This window comes from Theropithecus gelada, chromosome 19, assembly GCF_003255815.1.
Source record: "Theropithecus gelada isolate Dixy chromosome 19, Tgel_1.0, whole genome shotgun sequence".
Lineage (NCBI taxonomy): Eukaryota > Metazoa > Chordata > Mammalia > Primates > Cercopithecidae > Theropithecus > Theropithecus gelada.
The window spans coordinates 34,949,173-34,972,471 of NC_037687.1; the positions used below are offsets into that span (position 1 = coordinate 34,949,173).

At 47.4% G+C, this 23,299-nt stretch overlaps 1 protein-coding gene across 4 annotated transcripts in view; it reads right to left on the bottom strand.

Annotated features, from left to right (window-relative positions):
• The window catches only part of ZNF329 (zinc finger protein 329), a 30,301-nt gene extending 7,447 nt beyond the window's left edge, over positions 1-22,854 (bottom strand). The window contains exons 1-2 of one of the 4 annotated variants that reach the window (XM_025367722.1): positions 18,184-18,239; positions 11,429-11,533 (exon numbers count right to left, since the gene is read on the bottom strand). The gene's annotated coding sequence lies outside the window, so the exon portion shown is untranslated. Of the gene's footprint in view, positions 1-11,428; positions 11,534-11,976; positions 12,070-18,183; positions 18,240-22,521 lie in introns of those variants that run through there. The other 3 variants (XM_025367723.1, XM_025367725.1, XM_025367724.1) reach the window with 3 other exon arrangements.
• Positions 22,855-23,299: the final 445 nt, after the last annotated feature.

Below are 23,299 nucleotides of genomic sequence, written 5' to 3' on the forward strand. Positions count from 1 at the left end.
GAGACGGAGTCTCGCGCTGTGTCACCCAGGCTGGAGCGCAGTGGCGCGATCTCGGCTCACTGCAAGCTCCGCCTCCCAGGTTCAGGCCATTCTCCTGCCTCAGCCTCCGAGTAGCTGGGACTACAGGCGCCCGCCACCACGCCCGGCTAGTTTTTTGTATTTTTAGTAGAGACGGGGTTTCACCATGTTAGCCAGGATGGTCTCGATCTCCTGACCTCGTGATCCGCCCGCCTCGGCCTCCCAAAGTGCTGGGATTACAGGCTTGAGCCACCGCGCCCGGCCTTAAAAATGTTTTAATGTAATTGTTTAATTTTTATAATGGGGGTCTCAGTATGTTGCCCAGGCTAGCCTCAAACACCAGAGCACAAGTGATCCTCTTGTCTCAGCTTCATGAGTAGCTGGGACTACAGGTACATGCCACTGCAACCAGCCGTAGTGGGAGGTTTTATTTTATTTAATTTTTTTTTTTTTTTTTGAGATGGAGTCTGGCTCTGTTGCCCAGGCTGGAGTGCAGTGGCACGATCTCGGCTCACTACAAGCTCCGTCTCCCAGGTTCACGCCATTCTCCTGCCTCAGCCTCCCGAGTAGCTGGGACTATAGGCACCCGCCACCATGCCCAGCTAATTTTTTGTATTTTTAGTGGAGATGGGGTTTCACCGTGTTAGCCGGGATGGTCTCGATCTCCTGACCTCGTGATCCGCCCACCTCGGCCTCCCAAAGTGCTAGGATTACAGGCATAAGCCTCTGTGCCTGGCCTAATTTTTTTTTTTTTTTTTTTGAGACGGAGTCTCACTCTTGTCACCGAGGCTAGAGTGCAGTGGCGTGAGCTCGGCTCATTGCAACCTCTACCTTACCTCCCGGGTTCAATCAATTCTCCTGCCTCAGCCTCCCGAGGAGCTGGGATTACAGGTACCCACCACCACGCCTGGCTAATTTTTGTATTTTTAGTAGAGATGGGTTAACATCATGTTGACCAGGCTGGTCTCAAACTCCTGGCCTCACGTGATCCGCCTGCCTCGGCCCCTCAAAGTGCTGGGATTATAGGAATGAGCCACTGCACCTGGCAGGTGGGAGGTTTTAATGAACCTCTTTTAGAAATGAAAACTCAGTGGCCGGGCGCGGTGGCTCAAGCCTGTAATCCCAGCACTTTGGGAGGCTGAGACGGGTGGATCACGAGGTCAGGAGATCGAGACTATCCTAGCTAACACGGTGAAACCCCGTCTCTACTAAAAAATACAAAAAACTAGCCGGGCGAGGTGGCGGGCGCCTGTAGTCCCAGCTACTCGGGAGGCTGAGGCAGGAGAATGGCGTGAACCCGGGAGGCGGAGCTTGCAGCGAGCTGAGATCCGGCCACTGCACTCCAGCCTGGGCGACAGAGCGAGACTCCGTCTCAAAAAAAAAAAAAAAAAAAAAAAAAAAAAACCTCAGAAGAACAGAAAAGAGTTATGCAGGCCAGAATGTAGTTAGCCAATCTGATCACACAGCTGGATGAAAATCTACGTACCAATTAGAATAAAATGCTTTCTAAGCACAAGTGGAACATTTGCGAACACTGACCAGGTCAGAGAAAAAGTTCAGCAAAGTCCAGACTACAGCCTCTTGACTTCGAGGCAGCAAGTTAAAAGCCAGTAACAGAAAGAAAACCAAATACAAGAAAACAACAAGTAAAGCAAACCCCTATTTATTTGGAAAAATAAAAACTTGTTTCGCAGTAATTGACAGATCAAAGAAAAAACCTGACAGAAATTAGAAAACACCTGCAACAGGGCAGGCGCAGTGGCTCACGCCTTGTAATCTCAGCACTTTGCTGGGCAGAGGCAGGTGGATCACGAGGTCAGGAGTTCAAGATCAGCCTGGCCAATATAGTGAAACCCCATTTCTACTGAAAATACAAAAATTAGCCAGGCGTGGTGGCAGGCACCTGTAGTCCCAGCTACTCGCAAGGCTGAGGCAGGAGAATCGCTTGAACCTGGGAGGCAGAGGTTGCAGTGAGCCGAGATTATGCCACTGACTCTAGTCTGGGTGACAGAGCAAGACTCCGTCTCAAAAAAAAACAAAAAAAAGAAAAAGAAAAAGAAAACACTTACAACTATACAATGATGAAAACAGCACATCTCAAAACACGTGGCAAATGAGAATGCAGAATGCAGCTAACAGTTCCTAGACTGAAAATGCTGGTCTTTAATGCCTGTATTTTAAAAAGAAGGCTCGGTCAGGCATGGTGGCTCACACCTGTAATCCCAGAACTTTTAGAGGCTGAGGTAGGAAGATCACTTGAGGCCAGGAGTTTGAAACCAGCCTGATTATCATAGTAAGACTGTGTCTCTATGAAAGAAAAAAAAAATTAGCTGGGTGTGGTGGTGTCACTCGCCTTTAGTCCCAGGTAGTGGGGAAGCTGAGGCAGGAATATCACTTGGGTCCAGAAGTTCAGGAGTTCAAGGCTGCAGTGAGTTCGCATCGCATCAGTGCACTCCAGCCTGGGTGACAGAGTAAGGTCTCTCTCCAAAAAAAAAAAAAAAAACAAAAAAAGGACTAAAGATGAAGTACTGTGGGTCCTGAAGCTTCAGGTGGCAGCAAGTCAACAGTCATGGTGTTGAAATGAATGGCAATAACACATTCTGGGATGTGGGTAACGCATGGTGCCCTCAGAATGGTCTTGTTGGCTTCACTGTATGACTGATGATCCCCCAACAATAAACAATCTACTGCTTGTAAACTCACTGGCCAAGCCATAAAGTCAAACTGAGAGACACTCCAGAACAATATGTACCTTATTCCACCACTAGAAAGATGATTCAGGAGTAAGTCCCACCTTCAACACCTTGTAAGTACAGATAATAAAAAACAGTTTAAACATGTAAAAAATGGGACTTTTTATGTATTCGTACTTTTAGGGCTCATCATTAACTTGATTATAATTGACTAAAAGAAAATAAGACGGAAGACTAGTGACCTCACTGTTCAATTTACAACTTATGGGACAGAACTATGGACTAAACCAATGGGAGGTGGAAAGAAAGTGTTAACAAAAATCACAGCAGAGGCTGCGAGCGGCAGCTCACGCCTATAATCCCAGCACTCTGGGAGGCCGAGGCGGGTGGATCACCTGAGGTCAGGCATTCGAGACCAGCCTGATCAACAAGATGATACCCCGTCTCTACAAAAAACATAAAAATTAGCCGGGCGTGGTGGTGGGCGCCTGTAGTCCCAGCTACTCAGGAGGCTGAGACAGGAGAACCACTTGAACCCAGGAGGCGGAGATTGCAGTGAGCCGAGATCCTAGCACTGCACTCCAGCCTGGCTGACAGAGCAAGACTCTGTCTCGGGGAGAAAAAAAAAAATTGCAGCAGAAATTATGGAAACTAAAAACAAGAAACCAGTTGAGAAAATGAAGAAAACCAAGTCTGTCATTTAAAAAGACTAATGAAAGAGGCCATTAAAAAACAGCAAGAAAAAGGCCAGACACGGTAGCTCATACCTGTAATCCCAACACTTTGGGAGGCTGAGGCAGGTGGACTGCTTGAGGTCAGGAGTTTGAGACCACCCTGGGCAACATAGCGAGACCCCATCTCTGCAAAAAATACAAAAAAAAAAAAAAAAAAAAAAAAGCTGGGCGTGCTGGTATGTGCTGCGGTCCCGGCTACTTGGGAAGCTACTTGGGAAGACATACAAATGGCCAATGAGCACATGAAATGATCAACATCATTAGGTATTAGGGAAATACTGATCAAAACCATAGTGAGACATCACTTTACACTCACTAGTATGTTCAATATTTAAAAACAAAAACAGTAGCAAGTATTGGCAAGGATATGAAAAAACTGGAATCTTTATTCACTGCTGGTGCAAATGTAAAACAGTGTAGCTACTTTGGAAACCAGTCTGATGATTCTCAAAAAGGAAAATATGGAGTTATCACATGATGCAGCTATTCCGCCTGCTATGGGTTCGATATGGTTTGTTTGTCCACACCAAATCTCATGCTGAAATTTAATCCCTACCGTGGTGGTGTGGGGACACGCAGCCTACCGGGAAGGGTTTGGGTCATGGAGGTGGAACCCTCATGAATGGCTTGGTTCTGGGGGGAATGAATTAGTGCCCCCAACAATAGGCTGTTATAAGGCCAGGACACCCCTTGGGTTTGGCTCCCGTTAGTATGTGCCCACTTCCCCTCTGACCTTCTCTGCCATATTTTGATGTAACATAAAAGCCCTCACCAGAAACCAAGCAGAACTATGAGCTGAATAAACCTCTTTTCTTTGTAAATTACCCAGCCTCAGGTATTCCTTTACAGCAACACAAAATGGACTAAGTTTTAGTACCTACACTCTCACGTATCTACTCAAGAAAAATGCAAAAATATGTCCACAGATAAACTTGTAGATGGATGTTCATGGCAGTACTATTCATAAAAAACAAAAGAGAGGAAACAATCCAAATAAATGCCCAACAACGGATGAATGGATGAACAGATAAACAAAATGTGATATATCCACACAATGGAATACAACAGCCATAAAAAAAAGAATAAAGTACTAATCCCTGTTCTAACACAGATGAATCTTGAAAACATTATGCTCCATGAAAGAAGCCAGACACAAAAGACCATATATTGTAGGATCTCATTTACATGAATTGTCAAGAACAGGCAAATCTACATAGACAGAAAGTAGGCCAGTTGTTGTCAGGGGCTGGGGGAGATGTGGGGAGAACAGGGATTAACTGCCAATGGGTACAGGTTTCTTTCTGGACTGATTAAAATGTTCTGAAATTAGATGGTGGTTATGGTTGCACAACTCTATGAACACACTAAAAACCATGGAATTGTGCACTTTGAATGGGTGAATCATATGGTATATGAGTATCTCCACAAATCTGTAGTAAGTGCATAGAAGCGTTCAAGAATAGTGCTAGGAATGCTACGCACATGTGCCCTGTAGGCGGGCAAGTCTCCTTCAGCCTGACTTGCAACTCTTTCTCACCTTGGCAGTATTACCCAGAAGGGCATATGGTTGGTTATCTCCGGAGGTGTTAGGTTGTCACAAAGACTGAGGCAGGGGGAGCTGCTAGGATCTGAGGAGCCTGGGCTGAGGATACCAGACAGCGTACCATGCTCAGGACCAGCCCACATGATGCCTGACCATCCTGTGGACCAAGGTTCCTGCAGGCAGCCACCTGGGGTACTTAAGAACAGAACATCACATGGGCTGTACAAGACATTAGGGGGAAGGTGCCTTCCTTTTTAGAAGGAAGCATATAGCAAATCCAGATGCTGCCCTGAATTCATGGACTCATATCCCACTCTAAATTCTCTCTTCTTGTTGAAACTTGGCTATTCCAACTACATCCCTTGCTATAGTCTGAATGTCTGTGTCCCTCCCCAGAATTCATATTGAAATCCTGACTCCCGAACGCATGGCATTAGGAGGTGGGTCTTGGGTGGTGATCATATCATGGAGGTAGGGCCCTCACTATTGGGATCAGTGCACTTAGGAGGCCCCAGAGAGCTCCCTTGCTCCTTCCATCCCATGAGGACGGTTAGAAGGCATCATCTATGAAGCAGAAAGTGAGCAAGGGCACTCACTAGACACTGAATCTTCTAGTGCCTTGATCTTAAGACTTCCCAGCTTCCAGATATGTAAAAAATAAATTTTTGTAGTGCATAAGCTACCCAGTTTATTGTATTTTGTTACAGCAGCCTGAACAGATTAAGACATTGTCAATCGATGAGGGCCTGAGTGCCATCGTGAAGTAACAGATGATCACATGTATACAGGAGAACATCAGGACAGGCTTAAGGAAAACAGTGTAAATTAGGACATTTAATATAAAAATCTCAATTTAATTAGGATTGTTTTAAAAATATCTCTTATTATTTTTAGCCATACAATGGTAAAAAAAAAAAATTATGATTGTGAATATTATTATTTGAGACAGGGTCTTGCTCTGTCACCCAGACTGGAGTGCAGCGGCACGATCACAGCTCACTGCGGCCTCACCCTCCTCAGCCCAAGCGACCCTCCCACCTCAGCCTGTCAAGCGGCTGGGACTATAAGTGTGTGCCACCATGCTCAGCTAATTTTTTATTTTTTCTTCTGTAGAAAGAGGGTCTCACTAAGTTGCCCAGGCTAGTCTGGAACTGCTGGCTTCAAGCAGTTCTTCCGCTTAGGCCTCCCAAAGTACTGGGATTACAGGTGTGAGCCACCAACCACACTTGGCCAGTACAAAAATTATGTTGTAAAAAATTCATCTTGATGGTAGCTCACATATTTTGGGAGTTTCCTATTTTCTCCCTCTTCCTCTGACACTCTCCATCACACACACTCTCTGAAGCCCCCAGTATTACCGATTCCCTCCCCAATTTGTCCTCTTCCCTATTGTCATTAGTGGAAGTGATCTCCAAGGCTCCCCCGCCCCACCCCACGCCCCCCTGCCCTGCCCTGCCCTTCCCTTCCTTTTTTTTCTGAGACAGAGTTGCACTCTGTTGCAACTGCAGTGGTGTGATCACCGCTCACTACAGCCTCGACCTCTCAAGACTCAGACAATCCTTCCACCTCAGCCTCCCAAGTAGCTGGGACTACAGGCATGCACAACCACACCCAGCTAATGTTTTGTTATGTTTTGTAGAGACGGGGCTTTGCCATGTTGTCCAGGCTGATCTCAAACTCCTGGTCTCAACTTAGACACCTGCCTCGGCCTCCCAAAGTGCTGGGATTACAGGCGTGAGCCGCTGTGACCGGCTATCTCCAAGAATTTCTACACATCGAATACTGTCCCAGCACACGCAGAGCCTTCAGGAGAGAACTGTTTTGTGTGATAAGTTGCCCCAGTGCTGTTGCAGGTCAGAACACAAGGAGCGACTGACTCATTGCCTGTTGAAGACAGCCTGTTTGTCTTGCTGCAACCTGTTTAGTACTTAGAACCTGTTTTCACCGAGGTACTCTCTCTCTTCCTTTCCTACTTAATCCACCTGGTCTGCGTCCATTTCCCTAACATTCACTGTTTTAGCAGCATCTACTTATTCTTCACTCACTTCATCCAGTTCCACTGAAGACAGTGAATTCTGACTGTTCTATTTCTCTTATTCCAAACATAGTCTCCAACAACTAAATGCTTCCTATCTCTTCTAGGGTAGCTATGCCCAAGCATTTAAAAACAGAAACATGAATTTTTAATACAAATGTTTTTTTTTTATTGATTCTTTACACAGACTTAGGGCTTTAGAATTTTAAAAATTATATGGATATTTAATAATACCAGTAAATTCAGAGTGCACTGCAAAACAGATTATAAACAGTGCACATTACATAAAAATTAACTCAAAATGGATCAGCCTAAACATAAAAGCTAAAACTATAAAACTCTTTTTTTCTTTTCTTTTTTGTTTTTTTTGAGACAGAGTCTCACTCTGTCGCTCAGGCTGGAGTGCAGTGGTGTGATCTCGGCTCACTGCAAGCTCTGCCTCCCGGGTTAACGCCATTCTCCTGCCTCAGCCTCCCGAGTAGCTGGGACTACAGGCACCTGCCACCATGCCTGGCTAATTTTTTGTACTTTTTTTTTTAGTAGAGACAGGGTTTCACTGTGTTAGCCAGGATGGTCTCGATCTCCTGACCTCATGATCTGCCTGCCTCGGCCTCCCAAAGTGCTGGGATTACAGGCATAAGCCACCACGCCTGGCCCTTTTTTTCTTTCTTAAGAGACAGGGTCTCACTCTTTTGTCCAGCCTAGACTGCAAGGTGCAATCACGGCTCAACACAGCCTCAATCTCATGGGCTCAAGTGATCCTCCCACCTCAGCCTCCCGAGTAGCTGGGACCACAGGTGCACACCATCACACCTAATTTTGTTTTTTTTTTTTTTGAGACAGAGTCTCACTCTGTCTCAGGTTGGAGTACAGTGTCATGATCTCAGCTCACTGCAACCTCCACCTCCTGGGCTCAAGCGATTCTCTTGCCTCAGCCTCCTAAGTGGCACACATCACCACGCCCAGCTAATTTTTGTATTTTTAGTAGACAGGGTTTCACCATGTTGGCCAGGTTGGTCCCAAACTCCTAACTTCAAGTGATCTGCATGCCTCAGCCTCCCAAAGTGCTGGGATTACAGACATGAGCCACCACACCCAGCCTAAATTTTTTTTTTTTTTTGGTAGAGATGAGGTCTCACTCTATGGGCCAGGCTGGTCTTGAACTCCTAGGCTCAAGCAATCCTCCCACCTCAGCCTTCCAAAGTGCTGGGATTACAGTTGTGAGCCACCACACCTGGCTTAACACTTTTTTTTTTTTTTCTGAGAGATAGTCTCGCTGTGTTGCCCAGACTGAAGTGCAGTGGAGTGATCTCAGTTCACTGCAACCTCCTTCTCCCAGGTTCAAGCGATTCTCCTGACTCAGCCTCCCGAGTAGCTGGGATTACAGGCATGCACCACCACGCCCAGCGAATTTTTATATTTTCAGTAGAGATGGGGTTTCTGCATGTTGGTGAGGCTAGTCTTGAACTCCTGACCTAAGGTGATCAGCCTGCCTTGGCCTCCCAAAGTGCTGCGATTATAGGCACGAGCCACCGTACCTGGCCTGGCCTAACGCTCTTGGACGGGAGCAGTGGCTCATGCCTGTAATCCCAGCACTTTGGGTGGCTGAGACAGGTGGATCACTTGAGCTCAGGAATTCGAGACCAGCCTGGGTAACACAGTGAAACCCCATCTCTACTAAAAATACAAAAACTAGCCAGACATGGTGGCATGCACCTGTCGTCCCAGCTACTTGGAAGGCTGAGGCAGGAAGATCACTTGAGCCCAGAAGGCAGAGGCTGCAGTAAGCTGAGATCATGCCGCTGCATTCCAGCCTGGGCAACAGAGTAAATACCTGTCTCAAAAAAAAAAAAAAAAGAAAAAAGAAAAAAAATTAAATTTAAATTAAAAAAAAAACAAAACAACTTTGTAGTTCAAAGAATATCACCAAGAAAGTTAAAGGCAACCCACAGAATGGGAGAAAATATTTGCAAATCACATATAGGACAAGGGACTAGTATTCAGAATATAAGTGTCACAATTCAATAATTAAAAAAAACTCAGGCCAGGCGTGGTGGCTCCCGCCTATAATCCTAGCACTTTGGGAGGCCAAGGCGGGCGGATCACCAGGTCAGATCAAGACCATCCTGACTAACACGGTGAAACCCATCTCTACTAAAAATACAAAAAATTAGCCAGGCATGGTGGCATGCGCCTGTAGTCCCAGCTACTCAGGAGGCTGAGGCAGGAAAATCGCTTGAACCTGAGAGGAGGAGGTTTCAGTGAGCCGAGATTGCACCACTGCTCTCCAGCCTGGGCAACAGGGGGAGACTCTGTCTCAAAAAACAAAAACAAAAAAACCACAAAACTCATTTAATAAATGGACAAAAGGTCTGAATAGACAATATTCAATAAATAAAAATGCTCAATATCACTAACCATCAGAGAAATTAAAATCTTTTTTTTTTTTTTTTTTGAGACAGGGCCTTGCCCTGTCTCCTAGGCTGGAGTGCAGTGGCACGATCTCGGCTCACTGCAACCTCCACCTCCAGGGCTCAAGCGAGCCTCCTGTCACAGCCTCCTGAGTAGCTAGGACTACAGGTTGTGCCACCACACTTGGCTAATTTTTGTATTTTTTGATAGAGATGGGGTTTTACCATGTTGCCCAGGCTGATCTTGAACTCCTGGGCTCAAGCCAGTCCCCTGCCTTGGCCTCCCAAAGTGCTGGGATTACAGGCATGAGCCACTACATCTGGCCAAAATCTAAACCACAATAAGATACAACTTCACACCCAGTAAGATAGCTGTAATCAGTTCTACTCCTAGGTAGCTATCCCAAAAGAAATTAAAACATGTATTCTTGGCTGGGTGCAGTGGCGCATGCTTGTAATCCCAGAACTTCGGGAGGCCAAGGCGGGCAGATTGCTTGAGCCCAGGAGTTGGAGACTAGCCTGGGCAACATGGCGAACCCTCTTCCATACAAAAAATATAAAAATTAGCCAGGCATGGTGATGCACACCTGTAGTCCCAGCTACTCAGGAGGCTGAGGTGGGAGGATCGCTTGAGCCAGAAGCAAAGGCTGCAGCGAGCTGTGGTCGTGCCACTGCACTCTAGCCTGTGTGACAAAGTGAGACTCCATTTCAAAAAAAAAAAAAAAGTGGAGACAATTAAATGTCCATCAACAGATGAATGGATAAGCAAAATATGTTCTGTCTACACAATGGAATATTCTTTTTTTTTTTTGAGACAAAGTCTCACTCTCTCACATAGGCTGGAGTGCAGCGTGAGCTACCACGCCCGGCAACAATGGAATATTCTTCACATGCTGGCCAGGCATGGTGGCTCACTCCTGCAATCCCAGAAGTTTGGGAAGCCGAAGTGGGTGGATCATTTGAGGTCAGGAGTTCAAGACCAGCCTGACCAACATGGTGAAACTCTGTCTCTATTTAAAAAATACAAAAAAATTAGCCGGGCATAGGTTGGACAAGGTGGCTCACACCTGTAATTCCAGCACTTTGGGAGGCCGAGAAGGGTGGATCACCTGAGGTTGGGAGTTCGAGACCAGCCTGACCAACATGGAGAAACCCCATCTCTACTAAAAATACAAAATTAGCCGGGTATGGTGGCACATGCTTATAATCCCAGCTACTCAGGAGGCTGAGGCAGGAGAATCACTTGAACCAGGAGGCGGAGGTTGCAATGAGCCGAGATTGTGCCATTGGACTCCAGCCTGGGCAACAAGAACAAACTTCCATCTCAAAAAAAAAAAAAAAAAAAACAAATTAGCCAGGTGTGGTGGCCCTCGCCTGTAATCCCAGCTACTGGGGAGGCTGAGGCAGGAGAATTGCTTGAACCTGGGAAGCAGAGTTTGCAGTGAGCCCAGATAGCTCTACTGCACTCCAGCCCGAGTGACAGAGCAAGACTCCATCTCCAAAAAAAAGATCCATGCTACAACATGAAACATTTTCCTAAGAGTAAGAAGTCACATACAAAAGACCACATACTGTAGGCTATTTACATGAAATGTCCATAATAGGCAAATCTATCAGACAGAAAGTAGATTAGTGATTAGCTAGGGCTGGAAGGGATGGGAAAGATGGGGGAGTAACTGCTAATGGTATGGGTTTTCTTTTTCAGGGGTGATGAAAACACTCGAAGACTGACTGTGGCAATGGATATACAAGTTAGTTAATATAATAAAAAAACCACTGAATTGTACACTTAAAAGTGTAAATTGTACGCTATGTGAATTATATTTCAATAAACCTGTTTAAAAGAGTAACTATGTGTCGAATCTGTAAGGGTCAGAATCCCTGGTCTAGACCCCATCTGCCACATTTCCGGTACTTTAGGACTTTATGAGGGAAGTAACAGTCCTTGCAGAGCTGTGCTGAGTTCATGTAGACTTCCATTCCCTGGCACTCACCTCTGAAAGGCAGAGGGATCCACTCAGGCCAGGTGCGTGGATACTTGACATCGATGGCCGCTGGACATTAGCCATTTACGCCCATCCACACGGCTCCAGCCATCTCTGTGGAACACCCAGAATAATGTTTACTTTACTTGTTCACAACTTTTTAACAAAAATAAATCATTTACCAACTTTACTCCCATCCTGATAAAGTCAGTCACGTGATTACAAGTGAGATAAAGAGTCTGATTCCATTTTGGATGGTTGCTAACAGCTTTCAAGCCCCCACCCCTTTCTCTTTCTCCCTCTCATCTGGGCATGCTAACAAGAAAGTATGACTGTTTCCTCCTTGGTGCCAGCAGGAAGTTCAAACTATGCAAGCCCCAACCCCAACCCCAATATCTAATCACAAAGAAAGCCCAGCCAAGGCCGGGTGCACTGGCTTACATCTGTAATCCCAGCACTTTGGGAGGTCAAGGCAGGAGAATCGCTTGAGCCCAGGAGTTCAAGGCCAGCTTGGACAATGTAGTGAAACGCCTTTAGCCAGGCGTGATGGTGCATACCTGAAGTCCCAGCTACTTGGGAGTCCAGGAGCTCAAGGCTGCAGTGAGCTGTGATTGTGCCACTGCACTCCAGCCTGGGCGACAGAGCGAGACTCCGTCTCAAAAAAAAAAAAAAAAATTATGTAGTATCAACTTGAAAAAGTTTACTCAAGACCTCAAAGGGCATTTGAGTAAGTGAGGAGCTAGACCAGGTACACAGATGAAAGGGCCAGGTACTGAAACCACGACAACTCTCACTAGACCCGTCAAAGCAACGCCTTCCAAGCAAATCTCTGGAATAATTTCACTGAAGCATGACAAAATCCACACTGAAGAAGACAGCTCCTGAATATCCATGACAACTCCTTAAAAAACAAAAGGAAGAGAAGAAGAAGAGCTGCGAGTAGTTGTTTTGTCAAAAGTCAAGGCTTCTCCTTAAAGTTCCAGTAAGCAAGCAACCCAGTGAAGGGACAGGAAGGACAGAGCCCCAAACAGACTTGGAGGCATATAATAATTTAGAAGGTGGGAAAGGTGGCCTCACACATTAGCACAAGTAAGTATATCTCTTGCTGCCTTTTCGGACGGAAAAATAATTACAATTCCAAATTCACTCACACTCGCCCACATGCTTATAAGACCTACATAGTATGTGAGAAAAAATTTTTTTTGAATGATTAGAAATATAGAACTAGGCAAGGCGCAGTGGCTCACGCTTATAATCCCAGGACCTTGGGATGCCGAGGCAGGTGGATCACCTGAGGTCAGGAGTTCGAGATCAGCCTGGCCAACACAGCGAAACCCTGCCTCTACTAAAAATACAAAAATTAGCTGGGCATGGGGGCAGGTGCCTGTAATCTCAGCTACTCGGGAGGCTGAGGCAGGAGAATTGCTGGAACCCGGGAGGTGAAGCTTGCAGTGAGCCGAGATTGTGCCACTGCACTCCAGCCCGGGCAACAACAGTGAAACTCCGTCTCAAAAAAAAAAGAGAAAAAGAACTACAAGAATATCTTGCCGGGCGCGGTGGCTCAAGCCTGTAATCCCAGCACTTTGGGAGGCCGAGACGGGCGGATCACGAGGTCAGGAGATCGAGACCATCCTGGCTAACATGGTGAAACCCCGTCTCTACTAAAAAATACAAAAAACTAGCCGGGCGCGGTAGCGGGCGCCTGTAGTCCCAGCTACTCGGGAGGCTGAGGCAGGAGAATGGCGTGAACCCGGGAGGCGGAGCTTGCAGTGAGCAGAGATCCGGCCACTGCACTCCAGCCTGGGCGGCAGAGCGAGACTCCGTCTCAAAAAAAAAAAAAAAAAAGAATATCTTTGAGTTATCAGAGTAGAAAAATGTTGTTGTTGTTGTTTTGTTTGTTTTTTATCAGATGGAGTCTCGCTGTGGCCCAGGCTGGAGTGCAGCGGTGTGATGACGACTCACTGCAACCTCCGCCTCCTGGGTTCAAGTGATTCTCTTGCCTCAGCCTCCTGAGTAGCCAGGACTACATGTACCTGCCACCACATGCAGCTAATTTTATATCTATATCTGTATCTATCTACCTATCTATTTTTTTTGAGACAGAGTCTCGTTCTGTAGCTGGGCTGGAGTGCAGTGGCACGATCTCGGCTCACTGCGACCTCCGCCTCCTGGTTTCAAGCGACTCTCGTGCCTCAGCCTCCCACGTAGTTGGGATTACAGGCATGCGCCACCACACTCAGGTAATTGTTTATTTATTTATTTTTTTTTCTGAGACGGAGTCTCTCTCTGTCACCCAGGCTGCAGTGCAGTGGCCGGATCTCAGCTCACTGCAAGCTCCGCCTCCCGGGTTCACGCCATTCTCCTGCCTCAGCCTCCCGAGTAGCTGGGACTACAGGCGCCCGCCACCTCGCCCGGCTAGTTTTTTGTATTTTTTAGTAGAGACGGGGTTTCACCGTGTTAGCCAGGATGGTCTCGATCTCCTGACCTCGTGATCCGCCCATCTCGGCCTCCCAAAGTGCTGGGATTACAGGCTTGAGCCACCGCGCCCGGCCAATCGTTTATATTTTTAATAGAGATGGGGCTTCACCAAATTGGCCAGGCTGATCTCGAACTCCTGACCTCAGGAGCCATAGCGCACAGCCAAGAATTTGTTTTGTTGTTTTTTTTTAAAGAGACAGAGTCGGCCGGGCGCGGTGGCTGAAGCCTGTAATCCCAGCACTTTGGGAGGCCGAGACGGGCGGATCACGAGGTCAGGAGATCGAGACCATCCTGGCTAACACGGTGAAACCCCGTCTCTACTAAAAAATACAAAAAACTAGCCGAGCGAGGTGGCGGGCGCCTGTAGTCCCAGCTACTCGGGAGGCTGAGGCAGGAGAATGGCGTAAACCCGGGAGGCGGAGCTTGCAGTGAGCTGAGATCTGGCCACTGCACTCCAGCCTGGGCGACAGAGTGAGACTCCGTCTCAAAAAAACAAAAACAAAAACAAAACCAAGAGACAGAGTCTTGCTTTGATGCCCAGGCTTCAATGCAGTAGCATGATCATGGCTCACTGCAATCTTGAACTCCTGGACTCAGCAGCTATGACCATAGGAGTATGCCATCACACCTGGCTGTATTTTACTTTTACCTTACCTTACCTTACTTTACTTTAACTTTTTACTTTATTTTAATTTTTTTGAGACTGAGTCTTGCTCTGTCGCCCAGGCTGGAATGTTGTGGCACGATCTTGGCTCATTGCAAACCCCGCCTCCTGGGTTTAAGCGATTCTCCTGCCTCAGCCTCCCGAATAGCTTGGATTGCATGTGCCTGCCACCACACTCGCCTAATTTTTATATTTTTAGTAGACAAGGGGTTTCACCATGTTGGCCAGGCTGGTGTTGAACTCATGACCTCAAGTCATCTGCCTGCCTCAGCTTTGCAAGGTGCTAGGATTATAGGCGTGAGCCACCGCGCCAAGCCAAAGAATTTCTTTTTTTTTTTTTTTTTTTTTTGAGACGGAGTCTCGCTCTGCCGCCCAGGCTGGAGTGCAGTGGCCGGATCTCAGCTCACTGCAAGCTCCGCCTCCCGGGTTCACGCCATTCTCCTGCCTCAGCCTCCCGAGTAGCTGGGACTACAGGCGCCCGCCACTGCGCCCGGCTAGTTTTTTGTATTTTTTTAGTAGAGACGGGGTTTCACCGTGTTAGCCAGGATGGTCTCGATCTCCTGACCTCGTGATCCGCCCGTCTCGGCCTCCCAAAGTGCTGGGATTACAGGCTTGAGCCACCGCGCCCGGCCCTAAGCCAAAGAATTTCTTAAACAACTCATAAAAGGAACAAAACATAAAGAAAAAGATTTGAAACATCTTACTATATCAAAATGAGTAATACATCATGAACATAAAAGAACATTCAAAGTACCATCTCTAGAATGGCTTGTCAATTACAGAAGGGAAAAAGTGGAGGATCCCGGCGAGAGCACTTTAACCACATGACAGAAGTCTGATCACTACCAGCCTCACATGCTTCCTGACATGACACACCAAGAAGAACATGATGTCACTCAGACAATGCCCTGCCGAAGATGAGAGTCTGAATTTAATATTGGGAACATCAACTGAACATCAAGTGACAATCTACACAACCACCAGCTGGGTCTTTTAAAAATATATTAATTTCATGAAAAAAAAAAAAGAAAGGGGAGTGCCATTCAAGGTTGAGGGAGACTAAAATAACATGACAAGTAAATGTAACACAGGATCCTGGATCAAAAGAAATACACAAAAAATCATACAAACTATATCAGCTACATACAAACTATATCAGACAAGAGTTCTGTATCGATAATAAAGTACCTGGGGCCAGGCACAGTGGCTCACTCCTGTAATCCCAGCACTGTGGGAGGCCGAGGTAGGCAGATCATTTGAGGTCAGGAGTTGAAGACCAACCTGGCCAACGTGGCAGAACCCCATGTCTACTAAAAAGACAAATATTAGCTGGGCGTAGTGGCACAACGCCTGTAATTCCAGCTACTCGGGAGGCTGAGGCAGGAAAATCACTTGAGCCTGGGAGGTGGAGGTTACAGTGAGCCAAGATTGCACCACCGGACTCTACCCTGGATGACGGGGTAAGATTCTATCTTTGGCCGGGCGTGGTGGTTCACGCCTGTAATCCCAGCACTTTGGAAGGCTGAGGTGGGCGGATCACGAGGTCAGGAGATCGAGACCATCCTGGCTAACACAGTGAAATCCCGTCTCTACTAAAAATACAAAAAATTAGCTGGGCATGATGGCGGGCGCCTGTAGTTCCGGCTACTCAGGAGGCTGAGGCAGGAGAATGGTGTGAACCCAGGAGACGGGGTTTGCAATGAGCGGAGATCGTGCCATTACACTACAGCCTGGGCGAGAGTCCATCTCAAAAAAAAAAGAGAACCCTATGTCAGAGGTGTTTGAACCAAAGCAAACCTCCATCTTAAATGGGGACTGGGTAAAATAAGGCTGAGACCTACTGGGCTGCATTTCCAGACAGTTAAGGCATTCTAGGACACAGGATGAGACAGGAGATTGGCAAAAGATACAGGTCATAATGACCTTGTTGATAAAACAGCTTGCAGTAAAGAAGGCGGCTAAAACCCACCAAAACCAAGACGGCGACGAGAGTGACCTCTAGTCCTGCTCCCACTAGCACCATGACAGTTTACAAATGTCATAGTAACATCAGAAGTTACCCTACATGGCCTAAAAATGGTAGGCATTAATAATCCACCCCTTGTTTAGCACAGAATCAAGAAATAACCATAAAAATGGGCAACCAGCAGTTCTTGGGGCTGCTCTGTCTATGGAGTAGCCATTCTTTTATTCCTTTACTTTCTTAATAAACTTGCTTTCACTTTACTCTGTGGACTCGCCCTGAATTTTCTTTCCCAAGATATAAGAACCCTTTCTTGGGGTATAGCTCCAGTCCCCCTTTCTGGTAACACCTATGCATGTGTTTGAGGCAGGGAGAAGAGAAAGATAAAGCTGATGTGGCAAAAAGTGTTAATAATTTGAGAATCTGGATGGTTTTACAAGTGTTAAACTATTCCTGCAACTTTTATGCAACTGTGGAACTTTTCAAAATGAAAAGCTGGGTGAAGAGAGAGGGACACAAGCAGTAGAATGGAGGAAAGTCACTTGCTGTGGGAAAAGAAAAACAGACAAAAGCTGGGTATTCAAAACGTACTTTAACAAGCCCAAGTTCCAACAGCCAAATTTTTTTACTTGGCAAAAAATAAGGGACCTTTTCGGGCTGATGGTAATTTTAATAAAAGTTTAGGTTGCATTTGTCAAAACTCATCAATGGTACAGTGAAGATCTGTGCATTTCACTGAAAGTCAATTTTGGCTCAAAAAATTTTAAAAAGCACTATTGAACTCTAATTCATGGTAAGCATAGTGAGCTGTCTGAGGGAGAAGTGTTGTGATATATGCGGCTTACTTTGACATGTTTCCAAAAATAGGTGGATTAATGGATGGCTGAAAGGATGGACAGAAGGAAAAGTAAGGGATACAGTAAATTCAGCAGATATTAACGGGGTCTTTCACTGCACAAGTCTTTCAGCTTCTCTATCTAAACCAACATTTTCTGTCATAAAATATTGAGACTGGGAGAGTGCACAAAGGAAATAAGCCACTAAACCAAGGAAAAAGACAGCGAAATGGTCACTAAACAGGTGCAAAAATGCGGCCCTCACTGAGAACTGCGGTAAAACATGATTTTGCAATATCAAATGGAAAAAACACACAGGTGATCTAACACCTGCGAGACTGAAAGGGGAAGCAGCTCAGCCGCCTGGCTCACGGCCACCAATTCAGCCGGAGGCCGACCCAAGCCTACACTGCCCCTCCCACCAGCCAGTAGAAAAGCGGTAGACTCGGGGGTTACCCCAGGGAAGGACCCGGACCCCAGCAGGCGCGGCAAAACTGTCTCTATGGGAGGGCGGGCTAGAGATGCGAGCACGGAACTCACGGGTGACTCTAAGGAAAGAGCGGGGGCGTCCAGACCAGCCCGGGAGCGACCTCCCTCAGAGGAGTGACCCCAATCGCCACAGAGCGTCCCCACCCGCCAGGACAACTACGCCCCCGGCCAGACCCTCGCCCTAGCGAGCCCGACATGCCCACTACCCACGTGAAACCCACCCGCGGACGCGCCCCTCGCCTCCCGACAAGGACCCGGCGGGCCTCCACCCGCCAAGCCGTCCCCCCGGGGGAAACGAAGGCAGCGCAGGGATCAGAGATGTGTCGGCACTTACAGTTGACGGCCGGCGGCAGCCATGTTCCGGGCGACGGCGATTGCGCTTGCGCGGCTGCCGGGACACGGATGTGCGCGTGCGCGGAGTCCCTGAGCTTCCCCAGCCCAACGCTGGAGCTGCCGCGGGTACTGGGTTATTAGCCCCGTGGACTTGCCTGGGGGCGGACGCGCAGGAGTTTACTTTCTCCTATGGCCTCCGCTGATTTTTAACCCGATGCTATCATTATTTTGTTATAGAACCTTCCTTTTACTTACTGCATAATTTCCTAAAATATTTCCATATCTATAACCTTTTTTTTGAGATAATGTTAAAATTCAGAATAAGTACACTCATTATTCATTGGCAATATAATTATTTACTGGGTGCGTGGCTCACGCCTGTAATCCCAGCATTTAATTTGTTAAAATGACTAGATCTAAGAAATGTAAACAAAGCCAGTAACTTTCCTCTTTAGTAACAGTCGGTTGAAAATGAAAACTACACATTGTTTTCATTCTTTCAGTGATTCTCTTAAACTTTAGCATGGGAAAATTGTAAGCCTAAATATTTAGTGGCAGGGAAGAGAGAAATTGTGGTATGAGAAAAGGAGCAATAGGGGGTGGTTAAAACAAACGGACTGGGCTCACCTAAGGTCAGGAGTTCCAGACCAGCCTGGCCAACATGGGGAAACCCCGTCTCCACCAAAAATACAAAAATTATCCAGGCGTGGTGGCAGGCGCCTGTAATCTCAGCTCCTCGCGAGGCTGAGGTAAGAGAATCGCTTGAACCCGGGAGGCAGAGGTTGCAGTGAGCGGAGATCGCACCATCACACTCCAGCCTGGGGGACAAGAGAGAGACTTCATTTCAAAAGAAAAAAAAAAGACTAACATATATACAAGATGGACAGTTCTCCAAAAACTGAGTGCAAAAAGTAAACTGTGCACTTATCGACATGATACAATTTACGTGGAAATAAAAGACACAAAATCTCTATGTTATACAGAGATTCATACATAAGTAGTAAAGTAACAATAACATGGACTAGATAGATTGCCCAACCTCAAGAAAGTAGCACCTGAGGGGAGAGAGGGGAAAGAGTTGGGGAAGAGACAAAGGAGACCTCAGTTACACCTGTGATGCTTGATATGAAAAAACAAATCAAAATCTGAAAATCTGACTATATGTTAACACAGGTAAAATCTCGATGATACATAGGTGTCATCTTTATTATTTATATATTATTCTATTACTCTCCAAACCTCTCCGCAGGTTGAAATACTTCACAATTTTGAAATGAAAATTGGAAAAAAAATTGTAATCCAGAATAGTGATTAAATTGTCACTCACAATAGTGATGCTGGGAGCAACTTGGAAATCAATTAGCAAAAGCAATAAAGGATTTTCATGAAGAAAATACAAAAACCTCATTAACAGACCTAAAGTTAAGTTCAGAACACACTGACATATTATTCCTGAATGGAAAGTATTTTTTTAAAATTTCTCCATGAAGGCCTACATATTTTTTTTTTTTTTTTTTTTTTTTTTTGAGACGGAGTCTCGCTCTGTCGCCCAGGCTGGAGTGCAGTGGCCGGATCTCAGCTCACTGCAAGCTCCGCCTCCCGGGTTCACACCATTCTCCGGCCTCAGCCTCCCCAGTAGCTGGGACTACAGGCGCCCGCCACCTCGCCCGGCTAGTTTTTTGTATTTCTTAGTAGAGACGGGGTTTCACCGTGTTAGCCAGGATGGTCTCGATCTCCTGACCTCGTGATCCACCCGTCTCGGCCTCCCAAAGTGCTGGGATTACAGGCTTGAGCCACCGCGCCCGGCCCATATTTTTTTAAAGTATTAAAATATCAGACCAGGCACAGTGGCTCACGCCTGTAATCCTAACACTTTGGGAGGCCAGGCTGGGGGAATCACCTGAGGTCAGGAGTTCAAGATGAGCCTGGCCAACATGGTAAAACCCCATCTCTAAAAATATAAAAATTGGCTGGGCATGGTGGCTCACGCCTGCATTCCTAGCACTCGGTCTCAAAAAAAAAAAAAGATCTTCACAAAACTACTAAACAAAATTATAGCAATTCCAATTCAAAGACTCCCCCCACCGCCCCTGCCAGCTCACAGAACAAAACAACTTAAAGATCATATGAAAAGTCCAACAGTATCTGGTTAAAAGAATAGTCAGAGGCCGGATACGGTGGCTCACGACTATAATCCCAGCACTTTGGGAGGCCGAGGTGGGTAGATCACTTAAGGTCTGGAATTCAAAACCAGCCTGGCGAACATGGTGAAACCCACCTGTACTAAAAATACAAAAATTAGCCGGGTGTGGTGACGGGCACCTGTAATCCTAGCTACTCAAGAGGCTGAGGCAGGAGAATTGCCTGAACCTGGGAGGCGGAGGTTGCAGTGAGCTGAGATCGCACCACTGCACTCCAGCCTGGGTGACAACGCGATCCTCTGTCTCCAAAAAAAAAAAAGTCAGGCACCCTTTATTAGATACTAAAATGTACCATATTAAGCAGATGGGCTAAAACAGGCACTAAAACACACAAATATCAGAAGAATAGAAGACTATGAAAGAAGAGATGAGTAAAAGTAATCATCTAGTAATAAAGTTAACAATAAAGCATAACATCATTAATAACAACAAGGGTGTTTTTTCTGTTCAGTGGCAAAGAGAAATCCTTAGTGCTAAGTATTGTGCTGGCACGAGTGTATATTCTTTTTTGTAGTTTTTGAGACTGGGTCTCACTCTGTCCTCCAGGCTGGAGTGCAGTGACAAGATCTCAGCTCACTGCAACCTCCACCTCCCACGTTCAAGTGATTCTCCTGCCTCAGCCTCCAGAGTAGCTGGGATTACAGGCGCATACCAACACACCCAGCTAATTTTGCTATTTTTAGTAGAGACGGGGTTTCACCTTGTTGGCCAGGCTGGTCTCAAACTCCTGACCTCAGGTGATCCACCCACCTCAGCCTCCCAAAGTGTTGGGATGACAGGCGTGAGACACTGCGCCCGGCCACAAGTGTATATTCTTCTAGGTCACAGGTAGGCTATCTTTTTCTGTAAAAAGCACAGTAATAAATATTTTCAGCTTTGCAGACCATAAGGTCTCTGCCATGACTACCCAACTCTGCCAGATAGCAGCCTAGATAATACTAAACAAACGAGTGTGACTGCGTTCCAATAAAACTTTACAGAAACAGAAGGCCCACTGAGGCCATTGTTTGCCAATCCTTGTTCAGGAATTATCTGTTTGTTCTTGGGGTAGGAGATTTTCTACATCAAGATAAGCATCCCAGAAGTCATTTACAAAATGACTTTTTTTTTTTTTTCTTAGGGATGGAGTCTTTGTTGTCTAGGATGTAGTCCAGTGACATGATCATAGCTCACTGCAGCCTTGACCTCATGGGCTCAAGCAATCCTCCCATCTCAACCTCCCCAGTTGCTGGGACTACAGGTGTACACCACCATGCCTCTAATTTTTTTAGTAGAGATGGGGTCTCACTATTTTACCCAGGCTGCTCTCAAACTCCAGGGCTCAAGTAATCCTCAGCCTCCCAAAGTGCTGGGGTTACAGGCATGAGCCACCTTGTCTGGCCAACATATGTGATCTTTTTCCGTTTTTGGTTTTTTGTTTTTTGGTTTTTTTTTGATAGTCTAGCTCTATAGCCCAGGCTGCAGTGCAGTGGCGTGATCTCGGCTCACTGCAGCCTCCAACCTCTGCATCCCCGGTTCAAGCGATTCTCCTGTCTCGGCCTTCCCAGTAGCAGGGATTATAGGCCCGTGCCACCACGCGTGGCTAATTTTTGTATTTTTAGTAGAGACGGAGTTTCACCATGTTGGCCAGGCTGGTCTTGAATCCCTGAGCTCAGGCAACCCGCCCGCTTGGGCCACCCAAAGTGCTGGGATTACAGGCGTGAGCCATAGTTGTTGCTTCTTTAATGGTGCACTCAAGGCATTTTGTTGCTGGCTCAACACCCCTTTCAGGCCTTCATTGACCTATGCCACACGGCACTTGCGCCCAGGAATAAAGAGCCGGATCAGCTTCTGCTCACCCCAGTCCTCTTGCCAGAAAGGCCCTCTGGCCTCTGTCCAGTTGCTGGACGCTGCCTCTTCTTTCTGGTTGGTCTCCTCCTCCAGGAGGCATTCGCGAACGCCCCAGTGGAGCCACACGGTCCATGCCTCTTCCACTTATTTCCCCAGGGCTCACATTCCACAACTACTAAATCAACAGCGACAGACTCATAAGCAGCCCCCTCCTCGTCCTTTTTTCCCTCCGGAGCTCGGGAACGTCTGCCGGGGATGAGGGGGACTCGCAGACCACCCCCCGCCAGGCGGAGGTTGGGGGCCGTCACCTGGCCAGGTGTCCGGGGACCGGCTCGGGCGGCTGACACCGCAGTCCACGAGAAGCGAGGAGGATCCTTGGACTGTGGGCAGGATCGCTGGCAGGGGAGGCCCTGCCCGGAAGGCGGGATCTGGGGACGATCCCCATTCCTACCAGCCGCAGACGCGGAGCGCACAGGAGTCGCCGCAGCCCCAGCCCGTGCACCCACAGCGGAGCCGAGGCCGCGACTCCGGGCCTGTTGGCCGGAACCCGCAGCTGTGTCCCAGGCCGTCCAGGTTGCGGCTACCCCTTAGAGCCCCCGGCCCCGCACTACTCTGCGGTGGCTTGGAGACTCCGGGTCATCACGCCCCCCCGCTGCACATGCGCGCCCACTGCGGCGCAGTCGCTGCGCATGCGTATGCTTCCACCGCCTCCATCTCCCAGAAAACCCCGCGATGTGGTGCTCCACCGCTTCCTTCCTCAGGTTGCGTTAGCCGCGACGATGGCGCCCTCTAGCGGCAGCAGGTAGGCAGTGGGGGTCCTGGGCGTGGCTGTGTGCCCGTGTTCTGGGAGGATACCTGGCGCCGACCTTGAAGGGACCTGAACGTGAGAGGGAAAAACGCCCGTGATGCCAAGGCTTGGGCAGCGGACAGCCAAAATCCTGAAACCCCGAGATGCTCCCTGTGATTCACTTTCCAGAGGCCCCTCAAGGCCCCGACGCTGGCCCGGAGGGCGGTCGCTGACTATCTTGAGACTGAAGCTCACTTTAGGATCCTGGGCGTTCCTGCCAGTTTTTTTATGAATACAGG